Source organism: Hyaena hyaena, unplaced genomic scaffold (assembly GCF_003009895.1).
Source record: "Hyaena hyaena isolate Hyena2069 unplaced genomic scaffold, ASM300989v1 scaffold_3, whole genome shotgun sequence".
Lineage (NCBI taxonomy): Eukaryota > Metazoa > Chordata > Mammalia > Carnivora > Hyaenidae > Hyaena > Hyaena hyaena.
Window position 1 is genome coordinate 1,811,154 of NW_024080635.1, and position 7,463 is coordinate 1,818,616.

General features: G+C 42.5%; 1 pseudogene; it reads right to left on the reverse strand.

Annotated features, from left to right (window-relative positions):
• Positions 1 to 1,470: 1,470 nt before the first annotated feature.
• On the reverse strand, positions 1,471 to 4,162 carry LOC120230855 (annotated as a pseudogene).
• Positions 4,163 to 7,463: the final 3,301 nt, after the last annotated feature.

Here is a 7,463-nt window from a genome sequence, read left to right on the forward strand (position 1 = left end):
ACATGTAGCCTCTATTAACTTACTCACAGAAGTGAAGTTTTTGTTTTACTTAGTTGTTTTATGTGCATATCATATTATACTTTTCCTCTGAGGCTTGTTTCTGACGGTATGTTTTGGATACCTCTCAACGTTAGTATACAAATTCAATCTCATTTTTTCCCAGCATCATAAACATTTTCAATCGTACGACAAAGTTGGAAGAACTTTACAGTGAATGTCTGTGTACTCACCACCTAGACCCTACCATTCACATTTTCCTAGACTTGCTTTGTCTCATATCTGTCCATCCCTCTCTTCCTTCAGCCATTCATTTGCTTTTTTGATAGATTCCAAAGTAAATGGCAGACCTCAGTACACTTCTTCCTAAAAAAGTATCATACATAATAATTAATTAGAATTGAATGTTTGCATGCACATTTTCATTCAAGATAAAATTTACGTACAATGAACTGTACAAATCTTAAGTCTGCTTTGGCTGAGATTTTGAGACTTCATACACCTGTGTAATCAAAACCTCTATGAAGACATAGAACATTATCATCACCCAGCAAATTCCCTCTTGCTCCCTTCCAGGTCAATTCCTGACCCTAATCTTCTATAGGCAAACTTTCTTCCAATTTTATTCCATCAAAGTTTAGTTTTACCTGTTGTAGAATTTCACATAAAAGGAATTGTTAAATGTGTTCTTTTGTGTAAGGATTGTTTTCACTTGGCATAATGTTTTTGAGATTTATCCATATTGTTACATGCAGTAGTAAGTGGTTCTTTATATTATTGAATGGTATTCCACTATATGAATATACAAGAGTGTATATATTTGTTCTCCTATTGATGGGCCCTTGATCTGTCTCCAGGTTTTGGCTTTTATGAATATGCACATTTTTGTACATCTTTTCTATGGCACATAACTTTTTTGAGGTTTGAAATTCAAATAACTTTTATTTAAATTGAAAAAATTCTTTTAAAAAAATGTTTAATTATTCTGAGAGAGAGAGAGGGGAGAGAGAGCTGACACATGTGTGAGTGAAGGAGAGGCAGAGAGAGAAAATCCTAAGTAGGCTCTGCCCGGGCAGCATAGAGCCCCACACAGGGCTAGACCTCACAAACCCTGAGCCCGTGACCTGAGCTGAAATCGAGTCGGATGCTTAAGCGACTGAGCCACCCAGTTGCCCCTAAATTGAAAAAAAAATTCTTAAAACTACATTTAGAGTCAAAACTCGTTTGCTATGAAAATCATGCGTATTTCTAGGTAAGACAGAAATATCTCTAGGTTAACAAGATCAGATTGGACTTTGGACTGTTCTTTAAACAGATTGTAAGGAATGGAGGAAAAATAGGACATTTACAGAAAATATCTACAGATGCACTCAGCGGTACAAATTTGGTGACAGAAGAGACTTTAAGTACATGTTGGCATCTGGGACGTATTCGCAAAGGGCTTAATTTTATTTTCTTAGATTTTAAGAATGCCTATGATCCTTCTTCATCCTCAGTCTTGGGAGCCAAAAAGTACTTTAAATCTCCCATATCAGCAGTTTTATACTCTACACCAAGGGATACATCGCAATCATACTGAGTGTCACTGTGGGAGACAGTGGAGTGGCTTTGTAAAGAAGTTCAGGGACCAGTGCAAAAAAAAGTTGGCCCAACTAGCTCATTCATCTCTAGGGTAACAGCTTCCTCCTCTTTATCGACATCACTTGTTTGTGACAACTTAGTATTTTTATTTCCTAGTACTCCCTCCTTTTGCACAGGAATTTACAACAGCGTCTCCAATATGACTGAGATCTCCCCATATATGTGCAAATTCACTAGAAGGCATATTTGCTAAACAACTATACCCCTGTTCTGGAATTCCAGGTTGTTCAACACCTAAAGCCATTACCTTCATTTCATAGTCTGAAACCTTTTCTTTTATAATTTTTTTAAATGTTTGTTTATTTTTGAGAGAAAGAGAGAGAGACAAAGTGTGAGCCGGGGAGGGTCAGAGAGAGAAGGAGACACAGAATCCCAAGCAGGCTCCAGGCTCTGAGCTCGCTGTCAGCACAGAGCGCGATGCAGGGCTGGAACTCACCAACTGCGAGATCAAGATCGGATCCAAAGTCGGAGGCCCAAACTCACTGAGCTCCCCAGGCGCCGGGACACTTTTTCTTGATTTGGAGGTTCAAATACTAGTGTCCGCATGATTTTCAGCTCTTAGTGTAATGATGGCACATTTTAGTATTTTGGACGTGGTGGTGAGGCTCACATCCATGGCCAACCTGCGGTGGCACCAACACGTGTGGAAGCCCACACGCAGGAGCTGCACCAGGGAGACGTAGGAGGAGTCTGTGCTCAGCCGATTTACCCGCTCCCGCTTCTGTCCCAGCTGACCTCCTTGAGAAGATCCTTAAGCACCTCTAGCACCTTCTTCAGGATGGAGCCCTGAAGCGCCTGGAACGTGGTGGCAGAGTCCCAAAGAAACGGCTACAGGTGGAGGTAAAGGAGGAAGTCGTAGCAGGCTTCGTGTCACTGGATAGAGCGAGAGGGTGGACACAGGAGTGAAAGCCTGAGACCCAGGAAGATGACTGCACATAAATTCCAATTTCTCTTTGGGTAAATTCCTACGAATAGCATTGCTGGTTCCTAGGGTAGGTGTATGTTTAGTTTTACAAGTAAATACCACACTATTTTCCAAAGTGGCTGCACCATGTTACACTTCCACAAACAATGTACCAGAGTGCCAATCACTCCCCATCCTTGCCAACATTTAGTATTGTCAGTTTTATTTCTGTTAAACATTGTGGTGGGTGTGTAGAGGCATGTCATTGTGGTGCGCTCAGTTTTAAAAACTTTTTAAATGTTTATTTTTGAGAGAGAGCACGGGAGTGAGCAGGGGAGGGGCAGAGAGAAAGAGAGAGACGGAGATAGGCTCCAGGTTACAGGCGAAGGTGCAGCTGTCAGCACAGAACCCAAGGTGGGGCTCAAACTCACAAACTCTGAGATCCACCTGAGTGGAAGACGGAGGCTTAACCACTGAGCCACACAGACACGCTCCTCCCCCCTTTTAATCTCATTGTTTTTAAGTGCTGCATAGTATTTCATGGTATATATACACCATAACTTTATTGACCATTCCCCTAACAATGGTCGTTAAAGTTGTTTCCAACTTTTTCTGATACAAACAATGATGCATGAACAGGTATCCACTCATATGTCCAATTAGTAATGCAATGTGCCTACTTGGCTGGGCTGAATTACACTTCCCAGAATGTCCTTTCTTCTGTTTCCTTTAGAGTGGGCCATGCGGGGGGGTGGGGGGGGGCGCGCCTGGGTGGCTCAGTCGGTTAAGCGTCCAACTTCAGCTCAGGTCATGATCTCACGGTTCGTGGGTTCGAGCCCCGCATGGGGCTCTGTGCTGGCAGCTAGCTCAGAGCCTGGAGCCTGTGTCAGATTCTGTATCTCCCTCTCTTTGACCCTCTTCTGCTCACGCTGTCTCTCTCTCTCTCAGAAATAAATAAAAACATTTTTAAAAATCTATAGAGCGGGCCATAGGGGAGATACGGGGGATATCTGGAGGGCAGAAGGAAAGCCAGGGCCATTTTCTAGTTCATACACATAGTTGGTGGTCTGCCGACTTACCTCCTTGGAGGTGAAGCAGCAGCTGGACTTGAACTTCTTGACCTTCCCCTGGGTCCTCCATCAGCTTCTGCAACTCCTGACCCAAGCGCTTGTGTTTTGCTCTGTGACAAAGGGCCCTAGTTTCTGGGGACATTTACATCAGTAAGACCGGAAGCGGTGAAAACCCGGCATGGGTTCTAGTCTGTTCCTACAGGGTGCTAGCTCTTCCTTGTGGTTCAGCCTGCTTCTGATCCCCCCATTTACATCTATCTTCCCTTCCCCATGGCTTTCCCACATTCCTGTAAAAGAGCTTTCCTAGAATAAGAGGTGCTAGGTCAAAGGGTGTGCATATTTAAATGGCTGACATAGTGACAAATTGCCCTTCAAAAAGCTACCAATTTGCACTCTCATAAATAGTGCATGAGGGTGTTCATTTTCCTGCAGCTTCATCAGAACTAGATATTATGAATCATTTTAATTGTCGCCAATCTGGTTGGTTAAAAAAAATAATAACCATCTATGATTTTGATTTGTATCCCTACTTACCAGTGAGGCTGAACATCTTTGCATATGCTGTTGGGTATTTTATTTATTTCTTCTTCTAAAATTCCTCCACAGTCTTTTATATTGAGATATTTGGGCTTCTTTTAAAGAGTTCCTTATGTATTTTTGATATTAATCTTTTTTCTTTGCCAAATAAGTGACTCCAACCTTTCTTATCTTTTGTTTATAATCTCTTTCACTCTACAAAAGATTTCGTTTGATGTAGTGAAACCTATCCATCCTATGGTCTCTGGGCTTTATGCTCTTCCTTAGAAAAGATTTTCTCACGTCAAGATTATAAAATATTATCCTTTAATACTTTCATATCTATCTCGTTATGTTTAGAATTCTGATCCATCTACGTTTTATTTTAATGTGTAGGGTCTAATTTTTTTCCAACAAGTTATCCAGTTGTCCCAATGTGCTTATATAATAAATCATCTTTACCTTCTGGGTTTGAAAAGCCACTTTTATCAGATATTAAACTTATGTATAGTCAAGAGTCTTTTTCTGGTTGTGGTATTCTGTTCCATTCATCTATTATCCATCGATGTGGTAATACCATACTGCTTTTAATGACTGTAGCTTTGTATTATATTTTACAGCATTAATTTTATTGTTTTTTTTTTTAGGGGGGATGCAAGTGATCAAGGGGCAGAAAGAGAAAGGGAGAGAGAGAAATAATCCCACAGGGGCAAAGAGAGGGAGAGAGAGAGAGAACCCCAAGAGGGCGAGAGCGAGAGAGAAGGAGACAGAGGGAGAGAGCGAGAGAAGCGGAGCTCAGTCCAAGTGGGGCTCATGTTTTATTTTGTTTTTTTTTTTTTTATCTGAAGCGAGGCTTAAACTCACAGACCATGACACGACTTGAGCTGAAGTGAGATGCTTAACCAGCTGAGCCACCTAGGCACCCTACAGCATTAATTTTAAATGAATAACCTTTTTATTAAGGCTTAATAAGGTACATTTCCTTCTCATGTACCATTCTGGTACTCATTGTTACCCTAAAATTAAAATGTATAATTTCAGTGGCACCTGGTTGGCTCAGTTAGTTAAGTGTCCAAGGCTCAGGTCATGATCTCAATAAATAAACATTTTTTAAAAATTATAATTTCAGCAAAGCAACCCTGTACAAAAGCACCAAGAAAATGTTTATTATTGTCATTACTTCTTTGCAGTCAATCATCTTTGGTTTATTGCCCGAATTGTGTTTTCCTACTAGTCTACAATGAATGGGTTTAAGACTAAAGTCCCTTATGATGTGGGTTTTCTAGGAAGCAGATGCTGAGACAGAATTGGGAATATAAAAGAATTGATGGGGAGTAAAGCCTGTGAAGGAAAGGAACGGAAGCATTGGGAACCTCTGGAGTGGTCATTGCTGGGTGGAGGAGTCCTGTGTTTTGGCCAGGCTTCTGGAAAGCTGAAGCAGTTGCAGGCACTAAGAGTCGGAGGCTGTCAACAACTTCTTTCATGAAGGAAGACCTCTGTGGCACATCTCTCCCTGTCTGCCACATCGCCTTTCTCAGCCCCGTGGTAGTGAACATGGGGAGGTCTTTTAGTCATTCAACAAACACTGAGTAAGCACTTTCTGTGTAACAGGCACTGAGCTAGGTACTTAGTGCTACAGAGAAGACTGGAATATTTTCAGTGAGTTCTTTTTCTCAAATGAATCTCATTCCCCGCAGAGGTAGCTCACCATCCAGAAAAAGAAAAGCTAGCGCTATGTGTGGAGTAGTGTTTAAATTCATGAACTTTTATTCATTTCATAACATAAGATGAAATATGCTAAATGCAAAACATTCAAAAGCTCTAGAACCTAGCACAAGATCTGGCAAACAGCGGGCATTGAACAAGTATTGTTGACTGAAAGCCTGTGAGAATTCAGAGGAGGGAAAAATCTTTTTTTTCTGGGGAGTAGGCGTTTGTCACCTATCAACCAGTCAACAATAAAATGTTTAAAAGTAAGTTAAAATTGGGGCACCTGGGTGGCTCATTTGGTCAAGTAGTCACTCAGTGTCAGCTCAGGTCATGATCTTAGGGCTGTGAGTTCAAGCCCCACATTGGACTCTACTGGGCGTGAAGCCTACTTAAAAGAATAAATAAAAACAAAAATAAGTTAAAATCGATTTGCTGCTGCAAAGATTCCATAAAACTCAGGAAGTAGACAAAGCTTGTGTTTTTAATAAAGTCCTCCCATCCTCCCGCCTCCTGCAAGCCCACCCGCTGTAATTTTCTTTGCTTCCTCCCAATCATCATTGAAACTCCTTCCCTAGCTCAGGGTATCAATCTCACTATTTCACTATAACACTTCACAGCGATTTAAGAACGATTTTTAGGGGCGCCTCGGTGGCTCAGTCCATTAAGTGTCTGATTCTTGATTTTGACTCAGGTCATGCTCTCACGGTGTGTGAGTTCGAGCCCCATGTCAGGCTCTGTGTTGATAGTGTGGAGCCTGCTTGGGATTCTCTCTCTCCCTTTCTCTCCCGCCCCTCTCCTGCTCATGCGCTCTCTCCCTCTCTCTCTCTCTCTCTCTCAAAATAAATAAACGTTAAAAGAAGAATGATTTTTAACTTTCTGCAAATTTATCTGCACTTGAAAACAGGAGGTGCTCAGACGCAAATCATTCTGTGACTGGTAGAGGGATGGGATCAGAACCCTTGCCACCACTGGCATTGTCACCAACACCTCCGCCCTCCCGGGGAAACGTCCTTTCTTCCCTACAAGTTAGAAATAGAGGTTGTGCAGTTAGCCTTACGTCTCCTCTTATTGCCCCTCCCCACTGGGGGCTCGAGACCTCTGACTTCTGCGTATGTTGTTGGACGGATGTCTCAGGCCTGAGGATTAGTAGATACGGTTGCTCACCCAAGGACAAGGGCTCCTGGATTCTACTGTGGGACAATTGTTCCTTTAAAGTGGTACAGGCAGGTTTCCAAGGGAAGTGGTTGCTGGTGAGTTTTCCCCAGGGAATAAGTTGGGTGGGGTGGGGTTGTACCGTCACTATAATATTATTAGCATAGAGACAGAACAGCAAAGCAATCTCACCTCCGTGGTGGCTCTGGCAGTGATCTCCACTGAAGTGCCCCTCCCCCGCCATAAGACTCCAGCCAAAAGCTGGCTGACTCTGAGTAGGCATGGGGACCCACAGCAAGGCCCACCTTGTGCTGACTTCCGAGTGACCTCTTAAAGGAAAAGGGAGAGGGACTGACTACTTCAGAGGCTGTGCAGGAAAGCCTGGCTTCCCTACAGCACCGTGCTTGGGAATTTAGCAAACTGTAGTCGAGTGCCCCTCTAATTTGTCTAATTTGTCTGTCCTTCCCACCAGA